The sequence below is a fragment of the Lolium rigidum genome, chromosome 6 (genome assembly GCF_022539505.1).
Source record: "Lolium rigidum isolate FL_2022 chromosome 6, APGP_CSIRO_Lrig_0.1, whole genome shotgun sequence".
Taxonomy (NCBI): Eukaryota; Viridiplantae; Streptophyta; class Magnoliopsida; order Poales; family Poaceae; genus Lolium; species Lolium rigidum.
Window position 1 is genome coordinate 265,687,291 of NC_061513.1, and position 17,921 is coordinate 265,705,211.

At 45.1% G+C, this 17,921-nt stretch overlaps 1 long non-coding RNA gene, 2 other non-coding genes and 1 pseudogene across 3 annotated transcripts in view; 1 reads left to right on the forward strand and 3 right to left on the reverse strand.

The window, feature by feature from the left end:
• Positions 1-1,033: 1,033 nt before the first annotated feature.
• Positions 1,034-1,129, reverse strand: LOC124668833. Its single transcript, XR_006991910.1, has one exon. It is a non-coding gene; the product is annotated as a small nucleolar RNA Z101 (small nucleolar RNA).
• Positions 1,130-1,223: 94 nt separating this feature from the next.
• Positions 1,224-1,299, reverse strand: LOC124668859 (annotated as a pseudogene).
• Positions 1,300-1,371: 72 nt separating this feature from the next.
• Positions 1,372-1,469, reverse strand: LOC124668834. Its single transcript, XR_006991911.1, has one exon. It is a non-coding gene; the product is annotated as a small nucleolar RNA Z101 (small nucleolar RNA).
• Positions 1,470-10,929: 9,460 nt separating this feature from the next.
• The window catches only part of LOC124668071, a 66,651-nt gene continuing 59,659 nt past the window's right edge, over positions 10,930-17,921 (forward strand). The window contains exons 1-2 of the long non-coding RNA XR_006991547.1: positions 10,930-10,983; positions 11,652-11,732. This is a non-coding gene — a long non-coding RNA (uncharacterized LOC124668071). The remainder of the gene's footprint in view (positions 10,984-11,651; positions 11,733-17,921) is intronic.

Here is a 17,921-nt window from a genome sequence, read left to right on the forward strand (position 1 = left end):
TGGTTCAACATCATAGTGTTAGGGACCTAGACCTTAACCCCTAAATTATTCACTACTTACCATGATAAACTGTAATAGTAAATCAATGGCACACTCCAAAATTTGATAGCATGAATGATGCAATAAGACAAACACCAAATCTTGTATCTCACTTTGCCAAAGTGGCTCATTGTCCCTTGTAGCAGTTTTCCCCTTTCCATTAAGATTATAGCCACCTCAAAGAGTTCCCAAAAGGAAAAAAAAATTGAGGGAAAGGCAAAAAAGACAATGCAATGCATTTCGAATAAATGCACGTGCGACTTTTAATGTTTGTCACTTACAAATACATGATGAAGTGTCTTGTGAAAGATAAATAGCCAAACTAAAAACTATTGACGAAATTTAACAACCAACCATTAATACAGCAGATAATTTAAGAAAAATGGAGATTTGCTGACTACTGATAAAAGAATAGCTCAGCTAATATAACATTCAGACCGAAATGATACACAAGATAAGACATCAAATAACTAATACAAATTCGATTAGCCATCATCAAGCTACCAGCATACAGAGCTGATGAAGCAATTTTTTAAGAGAGAAGAGAAGGCGCCAGGAGTCACCTAGTGGTCCATAGGCGCTCTCGTCCCTGGTGTCGTCTGAGCTAAGCAAGAGCAAGTTGTTGTCCACCCTAAACCCGTCGCTCACCGCCTATCACCCCTGCCGCCTCAGGTTAGCAGCATCCCTTCGAAGCTGCTATAACATAAGCAAGCACCACATCAGTACTAAACTTCAGAAATCTGAACATGTACATTTCCTATGTAGTTGGACATTAGTAGTAGTAGCTTCATTAATTAACATCAATGCACATGAACATTCATCCACTTGATGATGTGCTATCAATGTTTAGAAATAATTCAGATGGTAACCAAGAAAGAGGGAAATTTAGCTACACACAATAACTAAATAATCCGAGAACTTTGAGATCCTAAAGTGAACAGCTTAATCACGGATAATTCTCAATAAAAGTTTTTAAAGAAAGTACTCCTCAATCCTCATGCATAAGATCTCCAAGGTGAAAAGAGTGACATCACAGAGATGCCTCGGACGCGAATTACCCATAAAACTTGTGTCACCTCATCTACATCAACAATGCTCCTCTAAAAACAACAAGACACAATTTACATAGGCAAAGACATAGAAGGAAAGAAAAAAAAACATCTGTTTTTTTCCTCGTGGAAATGGCATGATAAGATTTCTTTAGTATTTAGGCCATCATATCAGCCAATCAATCAAATAGGGAAATTAATCATTTCATCCGTAGCCCATTAAACCACAAATAAAAACATTTATGTAAGGAAAGTACTAAGAACACAAATGGCATCATCCAGAGGGAGGCATCAGATCTCCAAGGTGAAAAAGAGAATGACATCACAGAAATGCCTCAGACGCAAATTACATAGAAACTGGTGTCTCCTCATCTGCATGACACCACTTTCATCCAAAAAAAAAACAAACCATCAAATTCAAGGAGACAATCTAATTAACCAGCGAATTTTTTTTCATGCAAAATAAAGAATTGAACTAATTGGGGGATGTGGTCAAATAAAGATAATACATGATCATTGGACATCATACCCTCCATCGACAAAATAATGTCATCTTCATCTTGCCCAAACAAATCAAACAAGGAAAGAAAATAACACAAAAGAATAAAATATTATCAAGGATGCATTGCAACTCCAAGGTGAAAAGAGTGAGATCATAGACACAACTCGTGCATGCCAGAAACAACTCTAGTTTGCCCTACAGGGTCCCGTGATGTAAACTATAGAAGCAAGAATTTGGGTTAGTAAGCAAGATAGCATCTAGTTTACCGTTGCCTGAACTACATTAGAATAAAGTGGTTCTTGATTCCCAATTCCATAAATGTTGGAGAGAAACAAAATACCAAAAACATTATGTACTCTTAAAATCAGTACACGGGCCAAGTCCTCAACAGAATTATCCATCAGAGTACAAGCACTAACCTGATTGTGGCATTGCCGTCTCTCAACTTCTCTACGCATATGCCAACCTCTGGGATCATCACAACCCATTCTGCAAACAAGGAAACAATAGTCAAATTAGATCATCAATAACAATATGCACATGAAGCAAAGCACATAGAAGCTCTCGAAAGATGCATTGTAGGTTTCAGCACTTCTTCAGTTGCATTCACTATCCAAGAATGGAGAACGCGTACCCACTATCCAACAGGACCACGTATATCCACTATCCAAGAAAGCAATTCAAACTTCTCGTATATTTGAGGTCTAAATATCGAGAAGTATCCATCCATTTGGTGCTGAACAAAAATCCGAGAAATGGTAGCTCAAAAGATGAAGAAAATACTTGAGAAATGACAACCCATCAACAACTAATACAGTGAAGGCTACCTCATCTGCAGTTACGAATTTTGCACAGAACACTTAAAACAAACTGCGTACAAAGTTCAGCTCCAGCATAAAGAACCAAAATGAAAATATTTTCTAGTTGAGAAGGATCTCTTTCGTTCATTTTTACCAACGAACCAATCTGCTGTATTTAAACTCATTCATAGATTATATTAATTCAAATATTTGTCTATTGCAATCTAGCTCCAATCTCAGCTAGCATTGGGTCAAAATAACTACACATGCTAGAATGCCAATCGATGTGACACAATCACTCTGCAACCGCCGTTTCAAACTGTCAATCAACTTAGGTAGCTACTGAACATACATAGGCAATTAAGCATCACATGATCATCAAGTCCTCGAAAATTCAATTCCAGCAAAAGACACTACTATACAAACCACATTGCTAGGCACAAGTAACCAGGTTCACAGCCAGCACAACAACAACAAGACATGCCCAAGATGCAACAGCTGATCATATTTTATTACTAGAACTACTGGCCGGATCAATGTGAGCCCAAAAAGGCATACCCTGAAATCTATATACAAAAGCAACATCATATTTGCCAGAACAACAACAAAAATAGACACAAAAAAGACGAAAACCACAAGGATAGCTGCTACCTTCTAGTATGGTGGTGGTCTTGCTCTCGCTGGAAAAGAACCAGAGTCAAGGGGGTGGCTGTGACATGAAGGTTGAAGACGTAGATGGCACCTAAACAGGCTGTAGCGGACGCAGAGCATCACCACCACCGTGGTTGGGGTGCGGTGGCGAGAGGCGAGGTAATCGAAGCCCAAGGCCGGTTTGGCCTAAAACCGCGCACGAGACACATTAGGCTGCAGCTTTCACAACATCAATAGCCGGAGCCAGAACGGTCACGCCAGATCTGGCAGCCATGTGTACCTCCTGGCCAGCTACAAACCAACTTCTTAGCTGATGCCCTGCAAAGGATGGAGGAACATAACCATTGATTAATCGCGAGAATCGCAAGAGTGCCAGATAATAACAAAGTTTCAAGTTCTATTCACGTCCATCCAAAGTATAAGATAACTCTATAGTTTATGCTTCTACATCTGAGGCCAGCCATATGGGGGTAGTTATTCTATTTCTGTGAGAAACCATGACAGATTTCTACCGACGGAAGAAGACAAGTAAAAATGATGCATGCTAACAAAACAATAGTAGATGTGCAAAAAAACAATAGTACAAATGCAATCCGTGAAGTAGAAATAGCCATGCTCTACAGAGCAGCATGTAGGAAGTGTCAATCTAGGCCAGCAACACGAAACCGCCAATTGCTGAGGAAAAAAAAGTATCAACATAAGAGTCTCTAATAATCAGCCGTAGGTGTCCATTTAAGCACTTGATAGCTCTTTGAGAACAGATTACTTTTTGTTTTGTCGGAGGCAAAGTTTAATAAGGTGAAATGTCTGATGATCCAAAACAACAAGATACACAATATCTAGGTTGAATACAACGCCATTTTCAGACTGAAAAAACCTACAGAGAAACTTTTCATGAAACGAAAGGAACTTGGTCATGCTCTAACATGGACTCCTGGAAGAGGAAACACATAGTCCACAAAAAAAAGGCTGAGGGTACAGAAACATAACACCTGCAACCTACTAGTGCCATAGTTGATAAAAATGGCATGGAAGAAAAGAGAGAAAAATGTGTATTAAAACAAACGCATTCATTGCAGAGATATCAGCACCAAGTGGAATTTAGTCATAGCAAGATTGTTCTGCTAGGCAACAAGACCATTCAGCATATAAAAGAATAGATCCTCATGTCAACAAAGTTATATTTACATGTTGGAAACATTAGTGAACATTAAGTATTATGATTTGATTCACCACGTGATGATGAGATAGCAAAGATAATGGCTGCAAGGAGGAGATATTAGAACATATCTTCAGGAATATTTGTGAAGTTGATTTGGTATTTACTACCCCAAGGTAAAAACTCTGACAACTACTTCAAAACTTATTATCTCATCTTAGTACATTCTTGCTTCTATTGGAAAAAGGAATAACTATTAGCCAGTGTGGTTAAAGTTTTTGCATGAAAGATAATAAGATTTAGGTAGGCAGGTGTTCTTTATCTACATAGATACCCTCGTATCTTCATGCTAGTTTGGTCAAATGAAAATACAGGCTTCCATCGAGTAAGTAGCAAACCTTTCCTGCAACTTAGTTCTACATTTGCGCTTGATTAATTCTGATTATGTGGAGACACTGTTTATTTTGATGAAAATAAGTAAGTAGCAATCACTTTCCTGCAACTTAGCTCTACTGCTCATGGTCCAATGTAGGCCATGTTATTGGGCTTAGTTCAAGACTACAATCATGTTTAACTCATTATTTATTTCTCGTTCATTTGTCCATACCAATTTAGTAGTTACTAGACATTCTCATATTTCCATTACCATATACTTGAAAATTTCTTCGATGCTTGAATTACTTTAAACGGTAAAGGATAAATTAACCAAGTATATAAAAACACTTGATCAAGCCGTGTATACTGAGAAAAAATAGAAGTATATCATGGTGTGTAAATCTGTAGTGTTAAAAAGGTGGATATGCGAGGCATGTTTGGGACACCCCTTGCCTTATTTGTCTCAGTGTGGTCATTCCTCCAAAGCGATATGTACATATTTGTCCTCTACAAATTTGGGGCATGTTTCGAGGCAAAACGCAAAACGAGTCTTAAAACTAGTCGCAAAATTCAGCATGGGCGAATACATGGAAGTTGTCATCACATGACAAAGCAATGCGAACATACACGGCGTCGGAGTTAGGGAGGCAATGAGAGGTAAAGAGAGACCTTCTGAGTCAAAGAAGACAAGGGCAGCATGCTGTAGTGGAAGCTCGAAGCAGCTCAGGTGCACAGTACCACCACCAAAACACAACCGGAGGGCACCACACCACCACCAGTAAAGCTACATACCCTGAGCAAAATAGAATCAAAGCATGCATTAAAACGTAGATTGAAGCCAAGAGGCTAAACTAGCAAACCATTATAAGAGAAGAACTAAAAACGTAGAAAATCTAAACTGTCAAACAATTATAAGAGAAGCCCTAAAAATGCAGAAAATCTAAGCCTTAAAAGTACATGCGGAGTTATTACATTTCCAAGACATGATTATATAAAGCCACTCTTCAGTCCATTAATAATTTCCAAGAAAACAAATGAATGCTAAGAATTGGGCATTGATGTGCATTACAATTACAGAACATTTAAAGTTCTAGAAAACACCACATGAATGCATCCATATTTCTTGCAGAAGCCATAAATCCCAGTGGCAAACTATCAGAACATTTTAGACTCAATGAATTGTGCCTATTTTCTGTAAAAAGAGGTAATTACCTAGGTACAAATAGTTCCACAATTCACATATGAAGGTACAGATGGAAAAAATTATGATGTTGTTTTTCATGGAAAAAAAAACAAGAAACATACAAGTTTGGGATATTAGTATACATCTAGAGGCACAGCATAATATAATTTAAAACAAAAACTGAAATATTAAAAGAGCAACCATGCGCATGCAACAATTCTGTCAAAGCCTGAAAGTATAAGTACAGTAATTGGTTATTTCAAGGAAAAACAAGATTGCATCAAGCCACTCTTCAATTTCATTCATCCATGGTCGCGAGAGCAACACATACACTTGAACAAAACGTGCATGGCAATAGTATGTCGTGAACCAAATTAGAATAGAATAGGGGCACCGGTAACCTTGTAGGGTAGGGCCTCGGAGAAGTGTGAATGGCAGCTGCCGGAGTGCCTCTATGTGCTACGACACTTGCAGCTCGCCACCGTGCCTCCTCCCGGTTCGCCTCCGACACCACATCCCTCTTCATGTCTCTTCTTATATGCTTCAAACCTGAAAATACATTTTATTAAACACAAAAAACAAGTAAATTAGCCATATACACATCATGCATACAATAGCTCACACTATTGCTGGTATAAATTATTTTCATATAATGGAAGATAACAACTTGCTTGTAAATCCGTTGTAATGCAAATCAGTTTGAGCAAAGGAATAGCTTCAGTCCAAGCAAGCATTTTAAGAAATAAATCATAATAATCCACTTGCTCCGGTAGCAGAGGACATATAGCAAGAAGGGTATACATATTCATGTCCAGAATTTTTCAGTCGATAGCAAAGTTAGAAAGTTTTATAATGCCAACATATTCACAAAAATGTTGAATCAAGTACTCATAAGCACACGAATCCTACAGCTGAGTTGCAAATATTAATCCTGTAGCTTTTTGAACGTGATGACTACAAATGAAAAATAAAATATGGGTAGGCAGAAGAGATAGCATTACATCCACAGTGCCTCAAGAGATAAAGTTTTAGTAGCGAAAAATTCCAACTCTACTATGAACCTATTTTCTTGCATTTGGCAAGAAGATAATGCACACAAAGTGATGAGCATGTGCAGCAAGCATATCACTACCAAAGCACTAGGGGTGGAGATCACATCGACCCCACCGTACTTGATGGTGATGCCGTTCCTGTCGTAGGAAGTCCTGGTCATCCAGGGCTTAGCAGCAGGACGTTGATGTCTCTGACATCATTGCGGAACTCGTGGCAGAGGTGGTGCGAGCAGCCACAGAAGCCCTTCCTGCTGGTGATGCCAAATTGGATATCATTTTAGCAAGTACATAGAAAAAGGGATTTGAGTGGAGCGGAATTGGGAAAGGCAAAAGATAGTACCTTCAGACACCAACGTCTACGAGGTCCTGAACATCGGCGGGCGTGGTGGGCCTGACCTTTTGCACGACGCCACCCAAAACATGTCCAGACCCTACAAGAATGGAACCAGGAAGACGAACTCAAAGGCAAAGGACATAAGAGGAATATTTACATGTTGGAAACATTAGAAAACATTGGGTGTTATGATCTGGTTCATCATATGATGATCAGATCAGATCAGATCAGATCAGATCAGATTGTTAAATGGACAACAAGGAAGAACAAATAAAATAACTTATTATGGTGTCGTACAAGTACACCATATATGTGAATTGTTTGAAAACGGAAATTGTTAACCATGATGAAAATTTATGCTATATATAATCTGGGAGGCCCTAAATATGATCAGACACTAGTGAAGCGTGATCAAATCCTAAGATCTGGGAGGCAACATATCAGCTTTTTTATACAAAAGCTTATTCTGTAGATAAAACTTCCAATGTTTTGGCAGCATACATGCATTAGCAGCTATACATGGTTAGAACAAAGCAACTCTGAAATGTCGAATCTAAACAATAACAATAATACCGTAGCACATCCAGGAAAACTCCTGAACTTACAACCGGCAGGCAACACTCGGGATCCAATTGCGAAACAGCGCAATAACGATTTTGTCTGCAACCGGACAGAGTTGTGCGAGATGTAGCGGTTCTTGGGCTGGGGAGGGAAGACGAGAGGAGTGGTTTCTCACCAGCGGCAGCGGGGGCGGTCTGCAGACGACCGGAACCGAGGCGATGGTGCGTTGGAGCGGCCTCTCGTACGAGGAAAGGAGGGCGCCGTATCGATCTCCTGGCAATCAAGCCCGCCGGGGCTCCTGGGCGCGGTGTGGATCGACGGCCGCGCAAGGCCAGGACTGTCGTCCTCGACGCCGGCTGCTAGCTAGGGTTAGAGATTGGAGACGCGGGTGATGCAGCGTTGGCGAGGGGAGGAGGAGATGAGAGGATTCAGCCGGGAGGAGGTGCGTCGGCGGGTGTGGAGCTAGGCTGGGCGGAGCGACGGCGACGGAGGAACGGGATCGAGGAGCCGGGAGCCTTTTTTGTTGATTGATGAGATGAAATTGCGGGAGCCAATTAAGGCGTTGGGTGAGGGCGTGATTTACGTTTTCCTTTTTCTTTGTCACATCACATGTGTGTCTCTAGGGCGTTGGATTACCAGTGGATGGCCAGATCGGGGAATATTTAAAGTACTACCACTGTCCAAAAAAAAGATGTCTCAACATTTTCAAATTTTGGATGTATCTATATACTAAATTGGGTCTAGATACATCTAAATTTTAACTAAGTTGAGACATACTTTTATGGGCGGAGGAGTAGTTTAAAATATTAATTTGAGCACGAGTACGGCGATTGATTGTTAGAAGAAGAAAATAACTCGGTGAGATGGTCATGGTCATCACCGGGGTCGAGGATGAAGAACCATGCCTGATGCCAACACTCGACACCTGCGGTTGTCGTGAACATTCCAACGTCGCGGGCAAGAAGAAGCTACAAGCCCACATCCTAGTCATAGTGATGCTAGAGAGGCATCCGCAACTATCTTGATCAAAGACATCGTCAATACCACTATTGCTTTTGTCGTAATCATCAACATGGTCATCTCCACCATCTTCTTCATCTAGACCAGTTTGGCATTGTTTTTGTGGCCGTCATGGTGTGCAACTCCCCTCCACCGCGCTGAGGTTGATCTACCCAACAAGCTAGCTCACACGCTAGTTTGCTACAACAGCAATACCACCGACATTTCCAACTTGCCACACCCATCCGTATTCCTCAGCGCGATAATGATTTTTAAACCGGTAACCCTACCAAAGATCTAGACCAGCTTGATGAACTCGGAACTTGTTGTGAAAATTGAGTTTACTAGTTCCACCAATTAATCAGCTATCAACTCCGTTACAAAAAATAGCATAGTAGACTGTTCCACTCAATTTGGTAGGATCACAAAACATAGTATATTAATTTTTACAATCGTAAATCTTAGATTCTACTTAGTAAACAGCTTCACTCAATTTGGCTCGTAAAGTCGTAGAATCATGATTCACTAGTCTTTCATTGTTGTTTGTGTTAGAATAAGTCATAAGAACATGGAAAGAGTCCAAATTCTTTACAAATGTTTGCTCGGTGGCCCTCAAAGTGGGAGTTTAGTTCAAAATCATTCCATGAGATAGATTGTTGGAGTGATTTCATGTGTTCCTTGTTCTAAGGCTCTCCGATAAAAAAATACGCCAAAGTTTCATCCAAAGAGGTGATTTATGTCCTTCGGTCTCTGTTAGTTGTAAAATAATGCCAATTATATGGTGAGAGAAAGTTGTGGAAAAGTGGTGGCGGTAAAGAGAGAGTCGGAGAGAGAGAGATAGAAGGGAGAGAGAGAAAAGATAGAGAGAAAAATATGTCAATAGAAAGTGGTGGGTAAGAGAGATATATGATGAACTCAAAAGGTGTTGATTTACATAACAGTTCACACAAAATAGGAAAAAGACATATAAAAACAACTTTCCGAGTGACATACAGGGACACTTGGCAAATACTTATCTATGGAGAGGTTTGCCGAATGTCAACTCCCTCGCCAGCGGTACCGAGCTAGAACACGGGTGCAATATTGCAAGTGCAATTAAGGTGTAGTGATATCCCTGGAAGACACGGTACAGACATAGCAAGATTAGTATTAGCGGTATCAACACCTTCTTTCGGGCAGGAACCAGGCCGAGCCCGATGGGTGGGCATCCCCTGCTACACAGGCATCATTGTTTACCACCACCCGAGAAGCAAAAGAATAGAGAGTCAGGGCAGAAAAGACAAGCATATAGTAGTATAATGACAAGGGCCGGCGACGGAAGCTCGGGGAGGACGCCACTGTTTCCATGCATGCATGATTGCACTTTCCTCGACCAATCTCATCATAATTCGGTAAAGAAAATGGTATGATGAGCGAATCGTGTATCATGGTAAAGCACAAGAAGATCTCAAGCACAAACTAGTGGTAGCGGTAACTAACTAAACTTGAGCACATATAATATCGACGCCGTTGTCTGATGGCTTTGACGGTTCTTTCGATCTTTCTTTCTTTCCAAACTGGTGAGAGACATCACTCACCGAACCTTTTAACATGAACAATCTATATGGAACATTGCTAGCTAGTTGCGTAACATGTGGAATTTTTGTTGACCTGAATTTGCATTCACACTTCTTTGTACTAGTGCTAAAAAAAGTAGAGGTTCATTATTTCCTGTGGTGAAACGTAGGTGCTACAACAGCAAAGTTATATCGCACATGGCGCGGAAGACGCGAAGACATGCAAATTAATTTCCATTGAGCGGGAGAACTCTAGCAGCAAAAAACTCAGTCGAAACTTTTTCGAGCGGAGAAGGAGTCCAACTGCAGGCCCAGTAGCCCAGCAGCCCGTTTTGCAGCACCCAAACCCTACCGCCGCATTTCTCCCAGTTCCTTCCACTCCAGCGACGAGAGAGCCGGCGGCGGCGCGGCGCAGCGCGGCTGGGCTTGGTCGCCGGAGCGCGCGTACGTGCATCGAAGTGCGCGGCTCCGTCGACCTAGCCTTCCCCGCGTCGGGGGTGGCTGCTGCACGCCGGCAAGGGTGCGCCGGCCACCAAGACGCGAGCCTTGGAGTGCCGTATTCTCCCATGCGGAGCGCGGGGAGCCTTCCGTCTTCGCATCCTCTGCAGCAGGCCGGCGCGGCGTCTAGCCGATGGTGTGAGTTGCCTCCTCCTACTCCGGCTGTACTACCCCATAGCGCAACCGGCGACCTCGTCCGCATCCATCGACCCGCTTGCCGTGCAGGTGAGGACACCTGTTTCTGTCACCTCTGATTCGCTGCACACTGTTCGCCGATCTGAATTTGGTCGTAGTGGACCTGCTGCAAAGACCTGGGATTCTTATTTAGGACTTATAATCTGTGTCTGCTAGGAAGTCTAGATCAGTAGATAATTGTTTGCCGACAAATTGGGACTTCTGGGTGCCCTTTTGTGAGTTAGATGCACATCACATGAACATGAACGTGATGTGAAAAAATAGCTAGGTTCAGTACGTGTTGGTTCAGTATTTGTTGGTTGAGTCCAAAAGATCATACGTGTATAGTTAGACAGCATTGCGTAGCATCTGGACATAAATCACACCTATTTTTCTGTCAGTTTTGTAGATTAAATCAATACAAGTTTCTTTATTTTCGTAGCTATACTTGGCAGTATCGTAGATTAAATCGGTACCACATCAGTATTGCAGCCTTGTAGAAGCTCTGGGCAGGAGGTTTTGCATTGCCGATTGCATTGTTTCTATTCACATAAATGGATGCTCCATTTTGATAGGCTAGGGCATTCTGTTCTCTGAGAACAGATGCTGCGAACTGGGGAAAGCAGTAGTGTTATTGCTCTCTAGTATATAGGTTATTTGTGTAGTTGTTTATTCTTGTTTTTTAGATCAAGAACTTGCCAAGCATATACATCCGACAGGTTCATCATCGGGAGCTGCAGCTCGTATGGGTTGCAGCGATGCTCATCGCCTGCAAGTACGGGGAGATCTAGGCACTGAAGGTATGGGCACAAAAGCCTTTTCATCTCCTCGTCTTTGTTTGTGAACGATCTTTCCACTCTGAACCTCATCTGCATGTGTGTGTTTGGCAGGTCAATGATGCGCCCCTGGAGCCCACCACTGTTCTCAGTCCGGTCTTAAACTGGGGGTGGTCTTGCACAGCGCATCTCCACGCAACCCTGGCCTACCGAGATCATGATCGGCTACAGTCTGTCTCAGGTGGGCTCTTCTCCTATGCGCCGAGCTATTTCCATCGTGTCATGGCATTCTAGGGATATGGTTTGCATAGCTAGGATCAGGGCTTCGTCCCGATGCGTGTATGGCGTTGCATTATGTGAAGTATTTGATTTGCTTGTCCCTGTATTTAGATGATCGTAAATTTAGGTGTTTGGAGGTTCGTTTGTTGAAAGTCTGCATTTTTACAAAGCAGCAGGCTTTAGTGATTGGCAGTCTAGTGACTTCTGGTTAAGGATCATGGCTCATGGATATATCGTGTTAAGGATCATGGATTCCATGATTTCTTATCTTGTATTAAGCATGATCTAGTGTTAGACATGAACTTCTAGTTGTATGATTATTTTTCTCCTATTATTAGATGAGCCACTGTTTTTAGTGGTTTTGGTTAAATCATGAGTTGCTCTGGTTGTGTATATAGACTTGTTGTTTCCATGCCTGCAATGGCCACCAAGAGCACTGGGATATCAGAGAAGAGCTGCAAGCTAGGGAAGGATGTAGTGTTATTCCGCTCTAGCCTAGATTATATGTGTAGTGGTTTTTTTTTTAAGATAACTCACCCAGCACAAACACAATCGATAGGATCCTCGATAGGAGCTGCAGCTCGCCGGGGTCGCAGCGATGCACATCGCCTGCTAGTGCAAGGAGATCTAGGCGCCTGAGGAATGGACACCGAAGCCTTTTCATCTACTTAGCTCATTGATAAAGTGTGTGTTTTTTCCATAGTAGCTTTAATTGTACTCGTTTATTTTATAATATGCAAATCTTCTTCTAATATGTGAGGTGCATAAGAGTGTGCGGTGCGGCTGCTGCTGGGCAGGCCGTGGCATCAAGTCCACTGGCGCCGCAACCACGGTGGTGGTGCTATCTTGGATTCGGCCACAATTCTCTCAGGTGATTCATTGAGTTGATGCCCTGTGTGTGGCCGTCAAGTCATTCAACATTTAATTAGGTACTAATTGCATCTCCTGGTACTGCTGAAGCTATGCCACTGGAGAGGTGCAGCCAGTTTCTTGTACTGGTGTATTCATGTTGCCATTAGCTTTGCTTTTGGAGTTGCATTTAGTAGAGCTGATAGATGGTTAAGGATTTAACCTTTTCTATTGTGAAGTGCTAATGCTTACTCAATGGGATTGTTGTTCTCCAGCTGGATTGTTTCTGGCATTTGTGACGGACAAAAAATAGAGCTTCAATCTGTCTATCCTTCTTTCCTTTTGCTCTAGGGACTGTTTCTTAAGGTGTCTAGTTGGGTTTCTTTTGTGGTTAGTCTTCTGGGAGTCCTTTAAGCCTTTGGTTATGTTTCCTGATGTTAAGCTTGGGTTCTCCAGTGTTTTAGATTAAAAGCATAATGTTTTCTTGATGTAAAACACTTTGGAAATATTATCATTGTTATTATGTTTGTTGTTGTCTTTCAATTACGGTGACCTGCATGTTTATTGTTTTTGTGCCAATTTCCAATGTGTGTTGCAGCTCATGCTTATGTTCCGTGCTATTTCCAAAATTGAAAGGTTCGAATATTGGAAGTTGTACTGAAGATCCTGCACATTCTGACCTTGTTTTCATTTGCTGGCAGGATAACTTGGGTGCCTTCCTCCATAGGAGATGCTGCTGCGGTGACACCGCTTGTTCTGGCCCCGGCGATGCTGCTGCCTATAGAAGACGACACAGTTGTAGCGCCTGTAGTATTCATTGGCTTGAAGTTGTAATGATCCAGATCGACCACTATTTGCTTTATGATGTGAATTGAAGGTGTGTGCGCTTGAGTTGACATGTCTATGAGCGGAATGCTGTATTTAAATGGCTTATGATCTGCATGCGTGCTCTCTATGTATCAATTCTGTTTGAGGATAATGTCCAAGAAGGAAGTTGATTCATGCCGAAAATTTCTAGCAATTCATTGATTGATTGATGAGGTAAGCTAGGTTTTGTTGACTAGATGTTTTACTCGTCCAATACGAATCTGACAGAGCTCCAGGAGGCAGCTTGTCAAATCTGGATCGATCCAATTATCGCATTTACACTTTGGGAACCAAAAACTAGAAGAAAAGAAGGTAGAAAAATGTATTTTGGCTTGTTCCGTGCATACTTTGTCTGAAAATTTACACTGAAGAAGCTAAATTGAACTATAAGTGGGACCCACCTGGCACACTAGAGAGCCCAGCACAGCACTTGCCGGTTTTAGTGAGAAGGAAGTCCGTGTCGTGCGCGGCAGACCGCGGAAGAGGAATCCTTCTCATCAGTGGTTGTGAATGACTGACTTTTTCAATCCTTTCGACCTTGGTTCTATAGCGATCGAACAAAATCCGCTCCATCACAAAAAGACTGAACTAATAGCGAGTAATTATTATAATAATAATAATAAGTAATACAACAAGGTTAGTCGACGTCACCTCAATCGCGGGTTGAAAATGAAAGGGAAACTTTTCTTCTGTTTCCGAAGAAAAAGAAAAGGAAAGGCCAAATACGGAAAAGAAGCGACATTTGGAGGACATTTGGAGGAAAAGAAACGAAAAAGGCAAAATCATAAACGGAAACGGAAAAGAAAACGAGGGAGCCCTTTCCGACGGAAAGGGAAACGGCAGAGGAAATTCCGGAAACATAAATAAGGAAAGTTTCCGGAAATACAACCTAGAGAGGCCTGTGCATTTAGTAGGCCTACATTTACACGTAAAACTAGGCTTGGCCACGTATCAAGTTCACTAATTAATCTAACCGTAATCACTTTGTATAATTACGTGTGCATGCAGCCGTTAAACAATGTGTGTTACTTTATGTTGAATTGCCGCTTGTCGAAATTAAGTGATATATCTTGTCTTATTATTATTTTTATTTATGTGTGTCTTTTAGTCTACAAATCAAGGTATTATGCCGCATTTTGTTTTGGCAAATATCCGATGATTTCCGTTTTCATATTCGTTTCCGGGGTTTCCGATTCCGGCAAGATAGAGGGAAACAAAAACGATAAAACATGTTTCCGTCCGTTTCCGTTTCATTTTCAACCCTACCTCAATCGATCTCCTTGGTCAGACTTGACCCTGCAAAGAAATAAATCTGATTATTGATCAGAACGTCAAGATTAAGAGAAATTACTGGAACATACCAATTTTGGGATACATACCTTATTTTTGTTTTAGCTGCAAAGTAAATTGGCTGATTCATGTTTGAAACAATCATGCTAAGGTGAAATCTGGGAAGAGGTACTTTAGGCCAGGAAAAACCGCGTCCCTCTCCTCGTCGCTCCCGCGGGCGACAGGAGAGGACCCCCGCGCCGCCGCCCCTCTCGTCCCCACCCAACCCCCCTCCTTCCCTCGCCGCCGCCCGGAAGGCGACGCCGGCCAAAGGCTGGTCGTGGGCGGCGGCGGGGCCTCTCCTCCCCCGCGCGTGGTGAGATCGGCGCGGGCCGAAATCGCCAGGCCAGGGCGTCTCGCGGGCTGGGGCGCGGCGGCGCTGTTGCTGCGGCGACGGCGTGGCGACCAGCGGCGGCGGCTGCGGGTCCTGGCGGCTCCAGGGGCGGCGGCGGGCGGGACCTGGCTCCCGGGCTCGGCGGGTTGGCGGGCTCGATCTGGGCCCGCATGGGCCAGCTGGGGCGCCTCTCTCTGCGAGCGGCGTGTGGCGGCAGCTGGTCCCTTGTCGGTGGTGGTGGCTGTGTGGAGGTGCTCGGGGCCGTTTGCTCCGATGCTTGGTGATGGCCGGCGGGTGTCGGCGTCGTCCCTCCTCTCCCCGTCTCGTCCATCAGCCTTTTGCGGTGTCTCCGCGGAGGCTGGCATCTTCTCGGCTTGCAGATGGCAGCCATGAAGGCGGCTCGCTCCCTACGTGGGGGGCGGCCGGGGATGGGCGGGGACCTCTGGCTGCGAGAGTCGTCCGCCTCTTTACTCGGCCATCATCTCGCGAGCGGGTTGTCCGGCTGGGGCTGGCGGATGCCATGGCTTCGCGGATGGCGGCCATGGTGGTGACGCGCTCCCCACCCCCGGGAGCCGTCGTGGCTGGGTGTTGAGCCCCTCCGTCTTGCCGTCGGTGGCGGCGGACGCCGCTTCCGTCCGTTCCGATGTGCCCCATGGTGATGCGGATGGCGGCCATGGGTGCGGTCTCTTCTCCGATGTGAGGTGAGCCGTGGCGATGGTGGTGGTGGCTTCTTTTGCCGGTTGCTAGGCTCCGGTTTCGGGTTCTTGTCGGAGCTCTATGGCATGTTCGGCGCAGGTGGTCTATGTGCGTGCTCTCGGCTGGCCTACCCTTCGGGTATATCGGACCCGAGTGGGGTTGGGGTTGCCCTCGGTGGTGCTTTGTCTTTCGACTACGGCGGTGACCCCTGCGTGCGGTGTGGGTGCTCCATGCCCTTCGGCTCCATCCGGCGGCACACGAGGCATCGTGGCGTCGTCTCGGCTACGCGCGACCTTTCGGCCACACCCTCGACACAGGTGGTGTCGGTGCGTAGTGTGGTCTCGGATGCGCGCCGCCCTTCGATTACGTCGATGGTGCAGTGTCGTTGTTGGGTCCCTCCGCCGTGTCCGTCAGGCTCTTCCTTGTGATCGCCGAGCTTGGGTCGCGATGAGTCTTCTCCTCAATCAACCGTCCCCCAAGGTTTTGCGGGGTGGCCTTTCCTTCTCCCCGTTCTTGTGTTTTGTTGGTGTGTGTGTGTTTTCCTTTTCTTCTCCTCTCTGTAACCCCCGTGTATTCTGTTCATTTGAACCTATCTTGTAGAGGCTGAAAAGCCTCATGGGCAACTTTGGAATATATTCAGGTGGGGATTCGTTCCCCCCCGGTGAAAATTCGAAAAAAAAAACAATCATGCTAAGAAAGAACCATTGTCCGTATACTAAGGTAGTCTGTATACCAAATCGGATTGTATTAATTCAGCGCATGTATATGAACTTTACATGATGAGTAGGAGTCCAAAAGGTGGGAAGCTTATTTCTCTGTTTTGTTTGGTTAGGTATTACTGATATGATCAGCTGCCGAACGAACTGAATTCATCTGCAAAAATTCTAAAATTGGAAAGAAAAGAGACACGATCCCATCTAGCTATGGGCTTCGATCCGTCCGCGCACGTGCAGGTCGAAGCGGCGAAATGGAGGGCACGCACGAGCACAATCCGCCGCTGACGTCACGAACGCGCGCCGCACAAGGCAATTAAGATTGAACGTTTCCGTGCGCTTGATCGACCGACGTCACCTCAATCCAGCTCCTGGAGGCTCTTGGTGGAGCAGGAGCGCACGCCCCGCCAGACCGTGGACGCACCGTTTCACTGGCCACGATGATGTTCAACCATACGCAGTTTCACTTTTCACTCTGGCCGTGGCCCGTGGGTGAATTGGCCGTTACAGCCAGGCTGGCCGGCGGGTATTTAACCAGCGCCGGAGCACCGGGACGCGATCGAGAAGCCGGCCGGCCGCCGGAAAAGTGCAATCAGACCCACCGTCGCAACGCAGCGTACAGCAACGACCACCGCGCGCGCGAGAGAGAGAGAGATGGCGGCGGCAGCGGCGGCTGCGGCGACGGCGGCGTGGAGGGCGCGGTTCGTGCAGCGCGTGGAGAGCGCGCACGAGCACCTCCGCGACCTCAACGAGCGCCTCGTGACCCTGGACGCCTTCTTCCTCCACCCGCTCTCCGAGGAGGGCACGGAGCCGGACCCGGAGGCGGAGATGGCCGCCCTGCGCGTCAAGCTCGACCTGCTGATGGGGTCTCTCAGGGCGGCGGCGCAGGTCCTCAACGCCGCCATCGTCCACATGCAGGCGGCCACCATCCTGGCGATCCACGGAGGCAACACGGCCAGCCCGTGGGTGCCCATCACCTCCATCCACAGCCTCGGCCCGCACGACGCCGCGGTCAAGGCCGCCATGGCCATCCTCGAGACCTCCCACGACCTCATGACGCTCAGCGCTTGGAAGCTCCTCGAGTGGAGCCGCGGCCACCTGTCCATGGCCATCGCCCTGGTCGGCAGCCATGGCATCCCGGACGGG